General features: G+C 38.6%; 1 protein-coding gene across 6 annotated transcripts in view; it reads left to right on the top strand.

The window, feature by feature from the left end:
- DLGAP1 (DLG associated protein 1) overlaps positions 1-21639 on the top strand; it is an 834809-nt gene that overhangs the window by 79792 nt on the left and 733378 nt on the right. For all 6 annotated transcript variants that reach the window (XM_073631412.1, XM_073631415.1, XM_073631414.1 and 3 more), the window contains exon 2: positions 19761-19833. The gene's annotated coding sequence lies outside the window, so the exon portion shown is untranslated. The remainder of the gene's footprint in view (positions 1-19760; positions 19834-21639) is intronic.

The raw sequence follows: 21639 nt of genomic DNA on the forward strand, positions 1-21639 counted from the left end.
TGTATGCATATATATACACTGTGTGTGTGTACTGTGTGTATATGTATGTGTATACTGTGTGTGTACTATGTGTATATGTATGTGTATACTGTGTGTATATGTACAGTATGTGCATACTGTGTGTGTGTGTGCACTGTGTGTATATGTATGTGTGTACTGTGTGTGTATGTATGTGTATACTGTGTGTGTGTATACTGTGTGTGTACTGTGATTGTATACTGAGATTGTATACTGTGTGTGTGTGTGTGCACTGTGTGTATATGTATGTGTATACTGTGTGTGTATGTATGTGTATACTGTGTGTATGTATGTATATATATATATATATATATACTGTGTGTGTGTACTGTGTGTATATGTATGTGTATACTGTGTTTGTACTATGTGTATATGTATGTGTATATTGTGTGTATATGTACAGTATGTGCATACTGTGTGTGTGTGTCTGTGTACTGTGTGTATATGTATGTGTGTACTGTGTGTGTATGTATGTGTATATTGTGTGTGTGTATACTGTGTGTATACCTATTGCCCGGGGGCCCCATAATCTCCTATTGCCCGGAGGCCCAATAATCATCTATTGCCCGGGGGCCCCATAATCTCCTATTGCCCGGGGGCCCCATTATTTCCTATTGCCTGGGGACCCCATAATCTCCTATTGCCTGGGGACCCCATAATCTCCTATTGCCCGGGGGCCCCATGAGTTGTCAGTCCGTCCCTGATGCAGGCACCACAGCTAAGGACTGCTAAGCTGCAATACACTACATTTTTGTGCTTGGGATTAGTTGTCCTTTAGGAAACAATTGGTTGGTCTTATTAAAATCAAGCAGTTTTAACTTTTAATGTCCTGCTTGCTGATTATTTTACTGCATGGGGCAGTTTAAATGAATCCCTATTCAATTGTGTGCTGCCTATGCTGATATCTGCCATCTCTTATTCAAATATCGACCTTCAGAGAAAGTTATTGATTGGTTAGTCATTCTTAATACATGCAACCTCATTCTTCTGACATCTAAGAGTTGCTTCTCAACCTTGTAGCACTTTACCACATTAGCAGTCCAGCCTGTTCTTGTGAGTCCTCATGTTACTAGTGCTTAGGTAGGCAGAATAGAAAGTGTGGGTTAATGTAGTAGGTGAAAATAATACAAATACCATAAGGTGTTTGCCTTTGGGAGGCATGGCTTGGCTGTCAAAGTCTTGCGATGCCTCATGGGATTTGGAGGTGCCATCATGGGACAACTAGAGTACCAAGGTTTCCTATTCCTGCAATAGGCAGATTGATAAGGCTGGCTGAAGAATGAGCAGGCATGAGATCTGGGAATTGTTCTATCTTTGATTGATGGTCTGTTTGTACTGCTCTCTTTGAAAAATTAAAATGGGGGAACCTAAATTTGTATATTTTGGTTTTCTTTAATACTGTCGTGGACACAAAATTAACATATAGGTATAGTTAATTGTCTTTTGTGCTAAGTATATTTATTAAATTCAACTATTTTGATAACTGTTTTCAGATTTCTAGACAAAATTTGGCTTTACCGTACCTTTTATTAAACGGCTGAAATGAAGTGAATTAAAAAAGAATAACTAAAATATCTTCAAGGAGGCAGTTAGCATTAACCCCTTCAGCCCCGGAAGATTTGGCTGCTGAATGACCGTGCCATTTTTTGCGATTCGGCACTACGTTGCTTTAACTGACAGTTGAGCGGTCGTGTGACGATGCACCCAAACAAAATTGATGTCCTTTTTTCACACAAATAGAGTTTTCTTTTGGTGGTATTTGATCGCCTCTGTGGTTTTTATTTTTTGCGCTATAAACAAAAAAAGAGCGACAGTTTTGAAAAAAACACAATATTTATACTTTATACTGTGATAATAAATATCCTCTTTTTTTTTTTTTAAAAAAAGCACATTTTTTCTCAGTTTAGGCCGATATGTATTCTTCTACATATTTTTGGTAAAAAAAAATCACAATAAGCGTATATTGATTGGTTTGTGCAAAAATTATAGCGTCTACAAAATAGGGGATAGATTTATGGCATTTTTATTATTATTATTTTTTTTTTTTTTTGGACTGCCACATTATGGCGGACACATCGGACACTTTTGACACATTTTTGGGACCATTGGCATTTATTCAGCGAACAGTGTTATAAAAATGCACTGATTACTGTATAAATGTCACTGCCAAGGAAGGGGTTAACATTAGGGGGCGATCAAGGGGTTAACTGTGTTCCCTGTGTGTGTTTCTAACTATAGGGGGATGGGACAGACCTAGAGGAAATGACAGATGGTGGTTCCTAGCTATTAGGAACTCACAATCTGTCACTCCTCACAGAACAGAATAGGGATGTGTGTGTGTTTACACACACACACATCCCTGTTCTGCCTCTCGTGCCCGTGATCGCTTGTGGCCGGCAGTCATCGCCACCGTTGGCCACGAGCATCGGCACCCCTGCAGTGCAGCGGGCGCACACACACATGCTATTCCCATCCTGTGAGCCGACGTATAGTTATGATGGCTCGCGGGATCGCGTCGACCTGCCGCAGTAAAATGACGGCAGCTGGCTGTGAAAGTGGAAGTAAACCGTCCCATCGTTTTCAACCAAGGAAGGTGCCATCTTGGCCTCTGTGTAATCTACAACTCCCATGGTGCTGTACATGTGATCAGTTATGACACCAGCCATTGGATGGTTTGACAGTTTGGTTGAGAGTACAACCGATGTGACAATTACATTCCCAGCACATCCTAGAAATGTAACTGTTTTTTGAAACGGTTAAATGGATGGGTTTGCTTCCGCTTTAAGAAAGATATTGGAGCAGAAAATACTATTATCACATCACTGCATTGAGTGGAGGGGGTGATGAATTGTGTGTGTGTGTAATGCTTGCTATATTGTCTTAGTTATGGTGGGGGGGTTCATGCCATGTTCTGTTACATTTTGTACATAAAGCTGAAATTGTAAGAGGGAATTATCATGCTGTTGACAAACTATCCAGTGATGTGATAATAGTATTTTCTGCTCCATGTGAGGCATCTGCTTACTCTGAGCTTGCCCTAAGGACACCTGCGCTACAGTCTGACAGGTGCAGCACCTTAGTCAAAATCTCCATCTGCCACACTAAAACCAATTACAATTGATTTTAATTTATTGCATGAACATTTCTCAGAAGGTGAACTGCAAAGACAAATCTGCAGGATATCTTGATAGGAACATGCTAGATCATAGACACGTTTGGGGGTTTCAGTGGTTACATTGCACATTTATTTTGTATAGCTAAGGGCTGTAATTCCATTTCTCTCCAAGGACACTGTTAGCAGCGAGTCTGTATTGTCCCCCTGTGTTTATGTGGGTTTCATTTCGGTGCTCCAATGAGCCAAAAGAAAACATTCGATTAATTATCTCCAACTTACAATATTTAAGCATATGAAGTGTAGGGGAACATTAGACTGCAAGCTCCTATGGGGTAGGGATGAATGCAAATACTATGCACGTGTACTATGCAAAGTGCCATGTGATATGCCAGTGCTATACAAATATAGGAAATAAATAAGTAAGACATAAATGCGGGTGACATTTGACTAATAGGTTTCAATGAATCAGCAGCCATCTGTTTATCCTATACACTGGTGCAAACTCACTAAACGGCAGATTGAAGGACAGTTTAGATTCATGGCAGATCTGTAAGCTGATATGACAATCCACTTATTTCCACAAAGAGCTTTTGATGGCAGTAACTGATGCTAGAGAGCTACTTACTACCTCTAAGGAATTTAATTACATTTTTTTGCATAGATCTGATATGGAAAGTAACTTGAATCTCATATACTGCATCACAGGTACATTTAGCACAAATAGACAGGTTGATTGTTTGTTAATACATCTAGTGTAAGTACCCAGTTTTGTCCTTATTCTAGTCTCCTGTAATCCTTTATGCAACAGGAAAAGATGAAGGGATATGTACTGCCACCGGGGCCTTTCACACCTATGCATTTCAGAGCATTGTTGTAAAGCAGTTCAATGTAAGAAAGTAGATGCGCAACCCAAACAAAAAGAAAGTCAAATGTGTGCAGAATAGGAACACCGATTGATGCAATGTCACGTCAGAACAACCAAATGAGAACATATATTAGCAAACTAATAACAAGAAAACTTATCTAAATTAAACCTGTGTTAAGATATGATATATATATATATATATATATATATATATATATATATATATATATATATATATATATATATATATATATAAATATATATATATATATATGTGTGCTAATAAAAACACGGAAAAAAAGTCCATAGAGTGCTCTATAAAGTCCAGTAAAGGATTGAATAGAAGGTACATGGAAAAACACCCAAATAGTCCTTTCCAGAATGTAATCCCACACTATAGTCAACAGATGATAAGGAATGCCAGATGGCCGCTTACTAGAACCGTAGGACCTCTGTTACGGAGGTCTAATGGGCACAGACAGGAGGAAAACCTCAGATGAGGGCGGTAGATTCAAACGTCCATCCAGCTCCTCTTTTCCAATGGTACAACCTGGCTCCGCTATGTTCGTGGGACCCACGCTGGCGAGCAGGAATGGGGGCTTTCAAAGTATGTATCATAGGAACAAAGAAGAGGGCTTCATAGTGCAGTCCGTTTGGATTAAAAATTTATTAAAATACCGACAAGCACAAAAACAGGCAGACACTTCAAAGCGAAGGGAAAAAAACACAGCCGTGGCTCACGCCAGCTGGCTGGTATGCGGTGACGTCAGATCCTCTAGCTCTGCCCGACGCTGCGTTTCTCCGTACAAGGCATCTACGGGGAAGGAGGCTAGTCTGGTTACAGGTACGGGTCCAAAGGGTAGTGATAAATGACATGTACTCAAACTGGTCTGGAGTGGCGAGTGGGGTACCCCTAGGTTTTGCCTTGGGACCAATTCTGTTCAACATATTCATAAATGATATAGAGTATGGGATAACTAGTTCAGTCTCAGTCTTTGCGGATGACACAAAGATAAGCAAAGTAATAAACTCACATCAGGACATAGCAATTTGGAAGAACGACCTGAACATAATAAAAGAGTGGGCAGACAAATGGCAAATGAGGTTTAATGTGGAGAAATGTAAAGTAATGCACTTGGGGTCAAAAACATTTATGAAAAATATTCACTAGGTGGAGAACAGCTGGGAGAATCAAGGATGGAGAAGGATCTAGGGTGCTAATAGATGACAGATTAAGCAACAGCATGCAGTGCCAAGCTGCAGCTACCAAAGCAGGCAGAATATTAACATGCATAAAAAGGAGACAAAACTATAATTCTGCCACATTATAAAGCTCTGGTCAGACCTCAGTTTTCAGTTCAGTTCTGGTCACTAGCCCTCCAAAGGAATGTGCTGGAGCTGGAGAGAGTCCAAAGAAGGGCAACAAAACTAATAAGGGGACTGGAGGACCACAATTATGAGGAATATCTCAATGGGGATCACAGCATAGGAAATAAACTATTCAGTCCTAGAGAGTGTAAAAGGACACGGGGCCACACAATGAAACTGGAGGTGAAGTGGTTTAACCTCAAACTGCGTAGGGGGTTCTTCACTGTTAGGGCAATAAGGATGTGGAACTCTCTCTCACAATTGATGGTGGATGCAGGGAGTATGAATATCTTTAAAAGTGTCTTAGATATACATCTTAAATGACACAACATACAGGGATATGGGAAATCATTATAGACACTGATACACATGCACCTACACAGATTGAACTGGATGGACTATTGTCTTTTTTCAGCCTTACTGACTATGTAACTATATGTAACTATGTAACTTTATACACAATCCTATACTTAAAGGTAATCCAGAGGAAGGCAAAAAAAAAAACTAGCAAAGCATGATCCAATTTACTCCAGCAGGGGTAAAAAATCATTCCTCATTCCCCAAGAGCAATTGGATGTTCACTGGATCAATGTTAGTATCAGTATAAATAAAATGTTAGTATCAGTTATATTATATTATATCAGCCTTTTTTAAAGCAATCTACTTAGCTGGACAGAACTAGGGAGCCTATTCTACATTTTCACAGCTCTTACTGTAAAGAAGCCTTTCCCTATTTGGAGATTAAATCTCTTTTTCTCCAGAAGTAAAGAATGCCCCCTTGTCTTCTTTGATGACCTTAAAGTGAATAACTCAAAACCAAGTTCACTTAATTGACCACTTATGTATCTACACATGTTGACACATGTTCCCTCTTAATCTCCTCTTCTCAAGAGAGAATAAATTCAGTTCCTCTAATCTTTCCAAATAGCTGAGCTCCTCCATGCCTCTTATCAGTTTGGTTGCCCTTCTCTGCACTCTCTCCAGTTCTTCGATATCCTTTTTGTGAACTGGTGCCCAAAACTGAACTAAATATTCCAGATGAGGTCTTACTAATGATTTGTACAAAAATGATATCTCTTTCTCCGGAGTCTGCATCTTTCTAAATACAAGAAAGGTACTGATGTATGATATTTTGTGGGAGAAATTTCCTGCACAAAAAATGTGAGTAAGGTCTATATCGTTTGTGCATTTACACACATATATGCGTGTACAAATTTTCTAACTCCCAGAATGCCAGCTATTCAAATTACTGTAAGTAGCCATCTATTCAAGGGGAAAATGTGATTTATGCACACCTTTGCACATATTTACACATGCATACTACGCAACAGCTTTAGGCAGGTGTAAAAAAATTCTGTAAATTAAAAATGCTTTCAGAAATAGAAGTGTTAATAGTTTATTTTTAGCAATAAACAAAATAGAATGTAAAAGAACCAAAGAAAAATTAAAATAAAATAAAATAAAATCGATATTTGGTGTGACCACCCTTTGCCTTCAAAACAATATCAATTTTTTTAGGTAGGTTGTTCCAAACATCTTGGAGAACTAACCAAAGATCTTCTGTGGATGTAGGCTGTCTCAAATACTTCCGTCTCTTCATGTAATCCCAGACAGACTCAATGATGTTGAGATCAGGGCTCTGTGGGGGCCAAACCATAATTTCGAGAACTCCTTGAAGACACCATTGATTCTGCCCAAATCTCCAATTCCATTTGCAGGAATGCAGCCCCTGTCTTCCAAGGAACCTCCACCATGCTTTACCACTGCCTGCAACCCTTTGGTGAACAAATTGCCTCCTACTACAGCCAAACATTTCAAATGTTATATTTCAAATTTTGACTTATCATTCCAGAGCACTTGCTGGCCTTTTTCTGCACTTCAGTTCCTATGTTTTCATGCATAGTTGAGTCACTTAGCCTTGTTTCCATGTCAGAGGTATGGGTTTTTGAGCAAAATTTTTCCACGAAGACCACTTCTGGCCAGACTTCTGCAGAGAGTAGATGGATGTACTTAGGTCCCACTGGTTTCTGCCAGTTCTATGCTGATGACACTGCTGGACATTCATTCATCTGCAATGAGTTTTCTTGCCTAACCACTATGTCTACAGTCCTAAAATCTTTGCCTTAGAGGAACTTTGCTAATTCAGCAAAGCTACCTTGTGTCTTGTTGCGGTACAAAGTCTTGCCTTGGTGTATGACATGTGGCATGAAGCTGTCTTCCACAACCTCACCTTATTAGCAGTGTTTGGTTGTTCCTCACCCAGATTTAAGCCTCAATATGAAATTGATGATCATTAGAACCTGCTTGTTATAATTGGTTAATCACACATCCGACTCTTATCTTATCACTTAAAAAGTATATCCTTCTTTTCCTTGATCTACTCTCTTTTCTCTCCTTTTCTCCTTACATTTTTTTCTTTGTGTCTGTTTAATTTCTTCAATAATAGTGAGATGTTCTGATAGAACACATAGTTCTATGCTGATGATGCTCTCAGGAAGGTACACGGGGGCCTCCTTTATATTGGTCCCTTTTTTTTTTCCTCTCTCTGTCCCCCCAACCCCTCCCCCTATTATTTTATTTCTTTCCTTCCTGTTCCCTGCCCCTATCTTTTTTCACCGTGATATAGTCATTACCAGTTTCACATACTATGATGGCCTGATGGGATATCGCGCAATCAATCCCTAGTGGATAGGACATACTCCTCAACCCTATTTGTAATAATTTGTATTTTAATATACTGTTTTCTTGTACCTACTGGTATCCCTACTAAGAATGTTTATTGTGGGGTTCTCCCTGTTTCACATTAGGAAGTCTTATGTCTATGAATATTTCAGGGGAGAATATTCCTTTGTTTATGTAAGGTTTAACACCAATTTAAACTATTATGCAAAGATTGTGCTTTATATGACATTGTCTTATTACTTTATTAAAAATATTGAAATACAAAAAAAGTATATCCTTAAAACATATGCCATTGTCAATATTCACAGTTTGAGGAATCCCTTCAAATTAACCTTGCCTGTGACTTACACAAAACAGTCCTATTGTAGAACCAATTGCAAATGGAATTTAGAATCAGATTTCTAAACAATCTTCCCTCTGCAGTCTATCTTTGAAGTTTACATAAATATTTGAATATGCTTATGGTGTTATTTTGTGATAATGCCATAGCATAGCCATACCTTCTAGATTGTAAGCTGTAACGAGCAGGGCCCTCTGATCCCTCCTGTATTGATTTGTATTGTAAGTGTACTGTCTGCCCTCACATTGTAAAGTGCTGCGCAAACTGTTAGTGCTATATAAATCCTGTATAATAATAATAATAATAATAATACCTGGAAAAAATTGGAAGACAATGTCCTCTGGTGGTGTGCTGTACATTCCAATTACATGCTGTGCCTTGATTGGTTGGGACATTTTGCAGGTCATGGGGGGGTGCATGACATGTAGGGACACTTGCAAATGTGGAAACTGTGCTACAGATAATAGGACACTTGGTAATTATGTGTGATTGCATCAGCTTTCAATGCCACAATGCCATTTTAATGCCTTCTGTTGTCGTTTTAAGAATGCCAATGACTTTTAGAGTAAGAGCTATAGACAAACAAAAAAACAAAAGTAATTCTAAAATTAGTAAATGGAATGGGGTTCATGTATCTTGGTGATTCTACAACATGAAATGTTTTTGCAGGGCTTTGCTGAGCTGAGTGAACTAAATATGATTTTCTAAACCAGCCTAATTCCTTTTTTACTTGCATACTAACTGATTATTTAAATATCACACTTCTCCCATAGACTTAAAGTGGTTGTAAAGGCTAAATTTCTACGCATGAAGGTAAAAACCTTCAGTATGGAGCTCCCTCCAAAGCCCCCCTAAATACATAACTGAGCCCAATCTCCATCCAGCGATGTGCATGACAGCTGCTGCTGTCCCAGCTATCTGCATCCTCATTGGTTCCTGCTGCTGCCAATCACAGCCAGTGAGGAGGGACTAGTGGGCAGGTCCAAGCCCTGTTCTGCGTGTCTTATGGACACACAGAGCAGGGCCTAGGAGCGAGCACACACAGGTGCCTCCACAGCAAGTGGCATGCTATGGGAACACTTGGCGGGGAGGAGGAGTGCCAGGAGCTTTTTGTTTTTAAATAGAGCCTTTACTACTACTTTAACCTGTTAACACCCTTGTAAAACTTATGTGTGGCACAAGGGCGGGCTTTAATGCCCACACACTGTACATATGCGTTGTTGGGGGACCAGTGTTTTTGTGCTGAGAGTATGATCACTGCGCACCCCTAGAACAGAGACTGAGCTGTCAAAGACAATCCTCCATCTCCACTAACAATCAATAGCTTTGATAGCTGGCATGACCGACTCTCAATCCTGTGACCACTGTGACAGCCAACCACAGTGGTCACATGATCGCTGTTCCTTCTTACCCCCGAGGAAGCATAGAGTAGTGGTGATGGTCTCAGTACACAAGCAGAGCATGGTACTGATGTATATTCCGATATGCCTGTATACTAATCCTTGTTGTAAGTAGAATTTTAATAAGATTCTTTTAACTGGATGTTGTGCAATGAGGTTATTTTTACTCTTCTTCCTGACATACGGCTCAATTGGATCTGAGACCTGTGGGAGATCGATAGACACAGTATTGGCGTTCCCTATAACAGGTGGAAAAGTTGAGCTGGATTAACCTGGAGTGAGGGGTAACAACTCACTGATGCACATATCGGGCTTGAAAGGTCATGATATCTGGTAAGAGGATATCTTTACTTTAATTACCTCCTGGGGAGCACAAAGTTTAACACCTGCATTTGATTTGGAAGGATATCACTATTTTTTTTTCACAACCAGGACTTTTTGGCATTTTGGATGTTCTTTTTCACTTCAATTATTACTAAGTTTTGTGGATCACATTAATGGACTTTCATTGTTTATAAATATTTTATACCAAATCACCAAAATCTCATATAATCTTTAATAGGTTAATGTCATTTAAAGCAGAGTTTCAGTCCTGCAGCCTAAGCAATTTCATCACAAGGCAATTCCCTCCTGAGATATCGGCATCATCTATCCCAGCAGTCCATGGGAATTGCCTAATACTGAAACAGTGATGCACAGGGGCATTACTGCACAGGCACAGGATCGGGAGGTGCATGCTGGGTAGCCAGCTGCACTGAATCCCAGAAAATAAAGACAAGCAGGCTTCAGATGCCAACAACCACAATGGACCCTGCCTGCTTCCGAGATCAGGTTAGATTTTTATGATTTAAAACAAACAAGAAGGAACACATTAGTGACAGTATAGAAAAGTAGATGATGGGGGAACATTTAAAAAAAATGTATTTGGAACTGGAACTCTGCTTTAAATAGCAAATTTCAGTATTTTTCATTTTGCCACCTTTATTAGAATGATACTTGGTGATCTTGACATAATGGTTAGTGTTCAGGAATTTCCTGTCATAGGTTGACAGTGCTTTGCCCATGTCACCTAATTGTGCCCTTCCAGGCTTACAATATGAACTACAAGAGGCCATTTCAGCACACATGAAGCAGATATGGTCCATTGTTGTCACCATCAAGAAACCTGCCCTAAGAAAGGCATGTATCCATCATTGTAGCGAGTCCTTGTAGGTAGCATGTGGTTGTAAGTGGCTGGCAGGAGATCTGCAGCACTTAGTTGTACCAGAGAATGAAAAAAAAAGAAGAGAAATCTGTTTTAATTTAAAAGAAACCATTTGTTTATGATACACAGTGCTTTGGTAAATTAAAGACCAAGGAGAGAGAGCAGCGCCATCTGAGTGCAGTATTCAAATATTTAATGGTAGCAAATAATATACACACTCACAGTGTAGGTAAAGGAAGGTCAGCGTGGTGTGGGTACAATAACATATTCATCTGCTCGAAGGGAGGACAAGCTGCGTCGTTGGTGGTAGCACTTCTGGTCATGGCTGTGCTGGTGGCTCCCAGCACTTCCTAGTCCATAGGGATACACAGGGGAAAGCTGCCGACGTCACTTTCAGGTGTCAAGTGGAGCAGGGTAGTGCGCGCATTCAGAGCATGCATGCTCCTTCCTCAGGCTTTAGTAAATTAAATTCCATTCAGTTAGGGTTTACATTCACTTTAAAATTTTTTTTTTTAATAATAACTCAGAATGTGTGATCAGTAAAAAAACACTACCTTTTAATGCTATATACTGTATGTACACCATATGCCAAAAAGCAATAGTCTATGAAAGTTATTTTTATGAAAAGAACTCTGTCAAATGTATTCTAGGTTAAGCACACTAAATACGAATTCAATGTTTTATTCCATACAAATTTTTCTCTTTACTGTTCTATGAAAAAAATTCACAGAACAAACAAGATGATAGCTTTCCCAAGTAGAATGATTTCTGAAAACCTTCAAAAATTACATACTCTTCTTTCCCTTTTTACGAATATGCCAAGATTAATTTTATGCTCTGTAGAGCACAGCTAGTGAGACAGCGAAACAGAGTGACATTTCACACAGCCTGAGTCAACTTGCTGCTATGCCTGCTGGGAAGCAATGCACAAGCTAAAATTGTAGCACAGAAGTCAATGACTGGTGATCAAAATAGGTTATATAAGCCATTCTTAATCTCTTATTGCAAGGAAGGAGAAGAGGATCTTTATGGTTAAATTATTCAACTAAGCTATCATACACACACCTGGCATGTCAGAAAATATACGAATGATGGTAAATTGTCCTGACAATACATTGAAAAGTATATGATTAGCAGTAATTCAAGGGCTATTAACACAATGTGCTGAAAACTTTAGGTCACAACCAAAGTTGGGTATGGACCTAATCAACTGGAAAGCCCTGGAAAAGCATGATGACATAATTATACAGCAAAACACACTTTGACATTTGTTGAATAAGATGTCACTTTCATTCTTCTGTATAGGGAGGCTCCAAAGATCCCTGCCCATTGTGTTGACTACAGAAAACCTTTTAATGCAAAGAAAACAGAGCATCAAGGCAGGTGTTCCTTGCTGAGGACGCTGGTGGTGCTGAGAACTGATGTACGATTTTCAGTGCTAACCAGATTGTCGCCACCATAGGTAGAATATGTACAAAAACTGCAGAAAGTGATATATATTATATTGAATTCAGCACTAATACCATGCTGTTATCAGCACTTTAGACTACCCTGTACTAAATTGTAATGCAATAACTCAACGTTCAGGTTAAGCAAGAATAGTTCATTGTTGAGCTGTATCACCGCTAAAAAGCCTCCCTGAAAACCACCCACATAAGCCTTGGTTGCCAGCCATACTTCAGGCTCTGTCACCTATCCCTTGTTGTAGACTTGAAAATGTGAGGCCACACACCCTTTCCCAGTCACAACTTGCAAATAAACATGGTGCACCATGCAGATCTAGGGATATGTTAATAAATGTCCCCGCCTATTAGAGCCAGCAGCTGACATTTTCTTGGCCGCACGGGTCCCTACTGACAATCAGGAACTGATCTGGGTGGTTTCAGATTATGTGATTGCTTTGTCAGCTATGACATAGTGATTGAATGCTGGCTGGTGGCTACATTAACAAAAAACACAGAGAGTTGTCAATTATATGCACATTATATGTACAAGAGTGATGGTTAAAAAATAATAATAATAATAAAAACACATATATATATATATATATATATATATATATAGTCAGGTCCATAAATATTGAGACATCGACACAATTCTAATCTTTTTGGCTCTATACACCACCACAATGGATTTGAAATGAAACAAGATCTGCTTTAACTGCAGACTTTCGGCTTTAATTTGAGAGTATTTACATCCAAATCAGGTGAACGGTTTAGGAATTACAACAGTTTGTATATATGCCTCCCACTTTTTAAGGGACCAAAAGTAATGGGACAATTGGCTGCTCAGCTGTTCCATGGCCAGGTGTGTGTTATTCCCTCATCCCATTTACAAGGAGCAGATAAAAGGTCCAGATTTAATTTCAAGTGTGCTATTTGCATTTGGAATCTGTTGCTGTCAACTCTCAATATGAGATCCAAAGAGCTGTCACTATCATTGAAGCAAGCCATCATTAGGCTGAAAAAACAAAACAAACCCATTAGAGAGATAGCAAAAACACTAGGTGTGGCCAAATTAACTGTTTGGAACATCCTTAAAAAGAAAGAAAGCACTGGTGAGCTCAGCAACACCAAAAGACCCGGAAGACCATGGAAAACAACTGTGGTGGATGACCGAAGAATTCTTTCCCTGGTGAAGAAAACACCCTTCACAAGAGTTGGCCAGATCAAGAACACTCTCCAGGAGGTAGGTGTATGTGTGTCAAAGTCAGCAATCAAGAGAAAACTTCACCAGAGTGAATACAGAGGGTTCACCACAAGATGTAAACTATTGGTGAGCCTCAAAAACAGGAAGGCCAGATTAGAGTTTACCAAACAACATCTAAAAAAGCCTTCACAGTTCTGGAACAACATCCTAAGGACAGATGAGACCAAGATCAGCTTGAACCAGAGTGATGGGAAGAGAAGAGTATGGAGAAGGAAAGGAACTGCTCATGATCCAAAGCATACCACCTCATCAGTGAAGCATGGTGGTGGTAGTGTCATGGCGTGGACATGTATGGCTGCCAATGGAACTGGTTCTGTTGTATTTATTGATGATGTGACTGCTGACAAAAGCAACAGGATGAATTCTGAAGTGTTTCAGGCAATATTATCTGCTCATATTCAGCAAAATGCTTCAGAACTCATTGGACGGCGCTTCACAGTGCAGATGGACAATGACCTGAAGCATACTGCGAAAGCAACCAAAGAGTTTTTGAAGGGAAAGAAGTGGAATGTTATGCAATGGCCAAGTCAATCACCTGACCTGAATCCGATTGAGCATGCATTTCACTTTCTGAAGACAAAAAAATGCAGTAGAGGCCTGGCAGAGCATCACCAGGGATGAAACCCAACGTCTGGTGATGTCTATGCGTTCCAGACTTCAGGCTGTAATTGACTGCAAAAGATTTGCAATCAAGCTTTAAAAAGTGAAAGTTTGATGGATGATTGTTAATCTGTCCCATTACTTTTGGTCCTTTAAAAAGTGGGAGGTACATATACAAACTGTTGTAATTCCTACACATTCACCTGATTTGGATGTACATTCCCTCAAATTAAAGCTGAAAGTCTGCAGTTAAAGCACATCTTGTTCATTTCATTTCAAATCCATTGTGGTGGTGTATAGAGCCAAAAAGATTAGAATTGTGTCAATGTCCCAATATTTATGGACCTGACTGTATATTTATATATAGAGATAGATATATATATCTATCTCTATATATAGAGATATATATATATATCTCTATATATAGATATATATATTTATATATTTATATATATATATATATATATATATATATATATATATATATATATATATATATGTACACATACACAGATATATTAAATATGAGAAAATAAGTTTGCAAATTAGTCAGAGTTCTTGTCAATTCTTCAAAGGTTTTAACAAGTGGCAGCCATATTCAAGCATTCAAGCTGTTCCTTTTTTCTCCTTCAGGAAATATATATATATATATATATATATATATATATATATATATATATATATATACACACTCACCGCCCACTTTATTAGGTACACCTGTTCAATTGCTTGGTAACACAAATTGAGTGCACAAAGCAAGTTCCATAAAGACATGGATGAGCGAGTTTGGGGTGGAGAAACTGATAGAACACCTTTAGAATGAATTATGCCCCGTACACACGGTCGGACTTTGTTCGGACATCCCGACAACAAAATCCTAGGATTTTTTCCGACGGATGTTGGCTCAAACTTGTCTTGCATACACACGGTCACACAAAGTTGTCGGAAAATCCCATCATTCTGAACGCGGTGACGTAAAACATGTACGCCGGGACTATAAACGGGGCAGTGGCCAATAGCTTTCATCTCTTTATTTATTCTGAGCATGCGTGGCACTTTGCGCGTCGGATTTGTGTACACACGATCGGAATTTCCGACAACGGATTTTGTTGTCGGAAAATTTTATATCCTGCTCTCAAACTTTGTGTGTCGGAAAATCCGATGGAAAATGTGTGATGGACCCTACACACGGTAGGAATTTCCGACAACAAGGTCCTATCACACATTTATCGTCGGAAAATCCGACCGTGTGTACGGGGCATTAGAGTGGAGACTGCGAGCCAGGACTTCTTGTCCACATCAGTGCCTGACCTCACAATTGCGCTTCTGGAGAAATGGTCAAACATTCCCATAGACACACTCCTAAACCTTGTGGACAGCTTTCCTAGAAGAGTTGAAGTTGTTATGGCTGCAAAGAGTGGTCCAACTCAATTTTGAACTCTACAGACTAAGACTGGGATGCAATTAAAGTTCATGTGTGTGTAAAGGCAGGTATCCCAATAATTTTGGTAATATAGTGTAAATGCCTATTGGACCAAATCATTTCAGCACTAGAGATAATGTAGCAAAAAGCTGAGAGTTTGGAGAACGTGTACTAAATTGTAAATTGTGTGAGCTTAGAAGTAGAAGACTCCTGGGCACTGGTGGTTTGGAGCTTGATCAGGCTAGTCAATATTGGAGGCTCATGGAAAGAGAAAACAAATCTCAGAACATGAAAATCCATAATAATGGGAGCAGAAACACTAAACACTGATCTGTTAACAACTGCCTAAGGGAAAATGTAAAGCATAACCTCTCATAGGAGTGAAACTGGAACATTTTTAAAATAGTTCAATCAGTGTGAATAATTGAGAATCGTGCTAAAAACCAAACGTGATCAGGTATAGATAAAAACGGCAAAATCGCTAAATAAAAACGGCAAAATCGCTAAATACATAAGTTTGAGAAAAAATGTGTGCAGTTTTAAACCTATTATCAAGATATTAGAAAAATGTGCATGCCCACTAAAAAATGTGCTGAGGTATGTGTAATTATCTAAAGTGGGAATTGCAAAGGTTAAAATATGAGAAGAATGTGTGCAAATATACTGAAAAAAGCACTGAAAAATTATGAGGTTAGAAGGATTGTTACAATTAGTGTCAATACTCCAAATTAAGAATAAGTATTAAAGATCCTAAATAAATAATTAATATCACATAATCCCTGTGATCAGCACTACACGCTCAATGATGCTGAAAATAAATATATAAAGAACAACTTGTTTGGCAGTGTTGTAGATAGATAGATATAAATATAAATAATGCCGATTGAGTGCAATAGAGCATAGATGGTTTGATTCATAAGATGGAATTGATAATAAACAGCAGTTCACTCCTCAGTATCCCGGGATACTTAGATTCCTGCAACACTTGTTTGTTCGCTTTAAATGCTATTCCCTCCACAGCTGCAATAATGTAGCTAATCATTTCTCTGTACCAGATGATTTATGTAAGACAAACAAAGGAAAGAATCACTGCGCAATATAGCTATAAGGAAAGTCCACAAGCAAAACAGCACAGTGATGAACTCACGTGCGCCCGATTGGTTTAAGGCATGCAGTTAGGCAGATCTCAGCTAGCCGCTATGGACGAGGCTTACTACACAGGCAGGGGTCCGTCACAATGTATAACATCAATGGGTATCCACCAAGGGAACAGTGACCAAAGATCAAGAACGGTTCCTCCCAGTATTATATATGATAAAAGGACCCCTGCCTGATTGGTCTACATCGGAAACCTTGTATGCTGATTTTCTTCCCTGGGTGTGTTACACCACAAGCTCTGTTGACTCATCAGGCCGATGCCTAGTTGGGTGCAACTTGTCTGGTAAGGCTCTTTCCTTTTGGTGGTGGATTATCAACAGACAACTAGTTCACAGATTTATCTCGCAAGTCACTTTATATATTGGAGTCACTTTAGGGACTTTCATTCTAATATATATGTGTGCAAAACCTTGGACAAAGGAGTGGCTGTGGACATATATATTTAGATTTTGCCAGAGCGTTTGACACAGTTCCCCACACATGGCTAATGTGTAAGGTAAAGTCTACAGGCTTGCAAAAATCAGTTTGTAAATGGATAGAGAACTGGCTAAGAGACCAAATTCGGAGAGTAGTGGTTATTGATTTTTACTCTGAATGGTCCAAAGTTATCAGTGGTGTACCCCAAGGTTCAATGTTGGGACCATTGCTTTTTAATATATTTTTAAATGATATAGGGTCTGGGATTGAAAGTACCATTTTAGTGTTTGCAGATAACACCAAACTTTGTAGTGGAATAACGTCCTTACAGGATGTCTCCAACTTAGAAGCTGACCTCAATGCACTGTCTAATTGGGCAACTGTGTGGCAAATGAGGCTTAATGTTGATAAATGTAAAGTTATGCAATTGGGGGCTAGAAACTTGCACGCATCTTACATACTAGGAGGAGAACAGCTGGGGGAGTCAATGGTGGAGAAGGATCTGGGTGTTCTGGTAGATCATAAGCTTAATAATAGCATGCAATGCCAAGCTGCAGTTTCCAAAGCAAGCAAAATCCTTTCTTGTATGTACTGCAGAGAGAGAGAGAGAGATAATTTTGCCCCTGTACAAGTCATTAGTAAGACCTCATCTGGAATATGCAGTTCAGTTTTGGGCACTAGTTCATAAAAAGGATATGGGAAATAGAGAAAGTGCAGAGAAGAGCAACCAAACTGATAAGAGGAATGGAGGAGCTCCACTATGAGGAACGATTAGCTGAACTGAATTTATTATTTCTTGGGAAGAGATTAAGGGGGATATGATCAACATGTGTAAATACATTATTGGTCCATCTAGAGAACTTGGTGTTGAGTTATTCATTTTAAGGTCATCACAGAGGACAAGGGGGCACTCTTTACGTCTGGAGAAAAAGAGATTTCATCTCCAAATACGGAAAAGCTTCTTCACAGTAAAAGCTGTGAAAATGTGGAATAGACTCCCTCAAGAGCCGGTTCTGGCCAGCTCAGTAGATTTTTTTAAGAAAAGCCTGGATTCTTTCCTAGATACACATAACTGGATACTAATATTTATAGGTAATGTTGATCCAGAGAATATCCGATTGCATGTTGGGGGATCAGGAAGGATTTTTTTCCCCTGCTGGAGAAAATTGGATCATGCTTTATTGTTTTTTTTGCTTTCCTCTGGTTCAACTGTGAGTATAGGATTGTATATATAGGATTGTATATACAGTTGAGCTCAAATGTTTGCATACCCTGGCAGAAATTGTGAACTTTTGGCATTAATATTGAAAATATGACTGATCGTGCCAAAAAACTGTCTTTTATTTAAGGATAGTGAAAACATGAAGCCATTTATTATAACATAGTTTTTTGGATCCTTCTAAAATCATAATGATAACAGAAAAGTTAACATACCCTGGAATATTTGGCCTTGATACAGACACAGAAGGTGGCACACACAAAAATGGCAATTAAAGGTTCATTTCTCACATTTGTGGCACAATTAGTGTCTGTGTATAAATAGTCAATGAGTTTGTTAGCTCTAAGCAGGCTAGACACTGAGATATGAGGAGGTAAACAAGAACAGTCAAAAGACCTGCGTAACAAAGTAATGGAACTTTATAAAGATGGAAAAGGTTATAAAAAGATACCCAAAGCCTTGAATATGCCAGTCAGTACTGTTTAATCCCTTATTACAAAGTGGAAAAGACCGTGGATAATAATATCTGTGGAACTACCTAGTATGAAGCTGGTTTGATCTAAATTAAATACAAAAGTAATGACCTTATTCAGACGAAATACTAATATTTGTGTAAGTATTTTGTAAGGATTTTTAGCATGTTAATTAAAGATATAGTTATGTAAGACTATTTGGGATTTCCATTTGGCTTTGCTATTAAAGCAATTAACGTTTCTATAAAGTTGGCAAAGTCCCAAAATGTAAATATTAATTGTATAAAGACAACAGATTATGAGTGAGTTGTTCTTCATAAGTCAACTACCATTCGATGGGATAACCATCTAGACCAGGTGTCTTTTTAGGTGAGAAAGATGCAATAGCCATATCTATTTCTTCTTCGGTAATAGGAAGACCTAACATAGAAGCATTTTGTCAAGATAATTTGGGAACAAGTGTACTAAGTATTTGGATAAGGCACTATTTCATATTTACCTGAATCTGAAAAATCGGAATAAATGTCTTTTGTTTTGAATATAATTGATAAGGAAAATAAAAATACAAAACATTACTGCATTTTCATACCATTTTTGAATAACAAATCATTTTTAAAATTGGTCACATTCTGGACTATTTAAAATGTTGTTTTTATTATGGCTTTTCAAAAATCTCAATTTAATGTCAAAAAAATTAAAAATGTATTAATATTATGCCACCCTGTAGCCAGTTTATTTACTAACTGATACTGTGTGTATTTTATTTCAGATAATCCTACTGCTATACTTCAGAATGTGGCTCATTGCTGCTTTTCCCAACCATAATTAAGATCATTTTGGCTGTAAGTCATTTATACATTTTTATATTTTCTATTAAATGTTAACTTAAAATTTGTTTACAGTGCATGTTTTAATATAATGCAGATATGTTGGTAAACTATATTATGAAGACTGTTTTACAGTACGCTTTCAGCAATATGATACCTGACAACTGGCAAGATGCTGATAAAAATAATAATGCGTTATTCTTGAATAAAGTTGTTGATTATGCTAAAGCTCAAGTTCAAAGGCTTGGGTTCAGAATTGTGACAGGGAAATGGCTACATATATTTTACATTTATATTACACATGTATATTACATTATACATTTTGTTAATCAGAAGTATCTTCACTTAAAAGCAAAATTTTAAAATAATATTACGTTTCAACTTAATATAACAACATACTTCAGTTGCTATAGCCACAGCCTGGTGCAAGGCCTATATTTCTTTGGTCTAAATCTCCTTTTGGAATTGAATAGCCTTAGAAGGCGTGGAGGGACCTTTCTTCTTGGTTTCTTTTTTAACTTACTCTGAAATGTTGTGAGACTTCCGAATACACAAATAACTGCTTGCATTTAAAAAATAAATATATTTAATGAGGCATTCATGAATAACAAATGTAATTAATGTATGTCCTTTATATCTGTCTGGAGTTTAACACATGACCTCCCAATTCTAAAGACCGCTGTAAAGTATATGTTAACCGCTTGCCGACCGCCTCACGCAGATATACTGCGGCAGAAGGGCTCGTACAGGCAAAACCACGTACCTGTACGTTGCCCTTTCAGAGGCGGCCAGCAGGGGCACGAGTTTGCGCGCGGCAAACTCCGTGCGTTGGGTCGCGCGGACTCGATCGCCACGGGGATATCCGCGATCGCCTCACGGGGAGGAAGAACGGGGAGATGCTGATGTAAACAGCATCTCCCCATTCTGCCTAGTGACAGTGTCACTCGATCTCTGCTCCCTGTCATCAGAGCAGAGATCAGTGACGTGTAACATGTAGCCCCCCCCCCACAGTTAGAAACACACCCCTAGGACACACTTAACCCCTACACTGCCACCTAGTAGTTAACCCCTTCACTACCAGTGTCATTTACACAGGAATCAGTGCATTTTTATAGCACTGATTGCTGTATAAATGACAATGGTCCCAAAAATGTGTCAAAAATTAATAAAAATGCCATAAAACTATCCCCTATTTTGTAAACGCTATAACTTTTGCGCAAACCGATCAATAATCGCTTATTGCAATTTTTTTTTACCAAAAATATGTAGAAGAATACGTATCGGCCTAAACTGAGGAAAAAAAAATGTTTTTTTATATATTTTTGGGGGATATTTATTATAGCAAAAAGTAAAAAAATAATGCGTTTTTTTCAAAATTGTTGCTCTATTTTTGTTTATAGCGCAAAAAATAAAAACCGCAGAGGCGATCAAATACCACCAAAAGAAAGCTCTATTTGTGGGAAAAAAAGGACATCAATTTTGTTTGGGAGCCACGTTGCACGACCGCGCAATTGTCAGTTAAAGCGACGCAGTGCCGAATCGCAAAAAGTGCTCTGGTCAGGAAGGGGGTAAATTCTTCCGGGGCTGAAGTGGTTAAAGTGGAGTTCCACCCACTTTTACAACTCTTCAGCATCCCTCACTAAACTGTGCACTGTAAACAAATTGAATATTTTTTTATCTCAGCACCTACTGTATATCTGCTGTATTCATTTTTCACTTCCTCCTCCCTGGCCACGGCCCATCGCATCATTTCCTGTTTGCAATGCCTTCTGGGAAGGGGCAGCAACTTCCTCTGAAACTGCCATTGCTATGGAAACCTGA

Source organism: Aquarana catesbeiana, linkage group LG05 (genome assembly GCF_042186555.1).
Source record: "Aquarana catesbeiana isolate 2022-GZ linkage group LG05, ASM4218655v1, whole genome shotgun sequence".
In the NCBI taxonomy this organism is placed as follows: domain Eukaryota; kingdom Metazoa; phylum Chordata; class Amphibia; order Anura; family Ranidae; genus Aquarana; species Aquarana catesbeiana.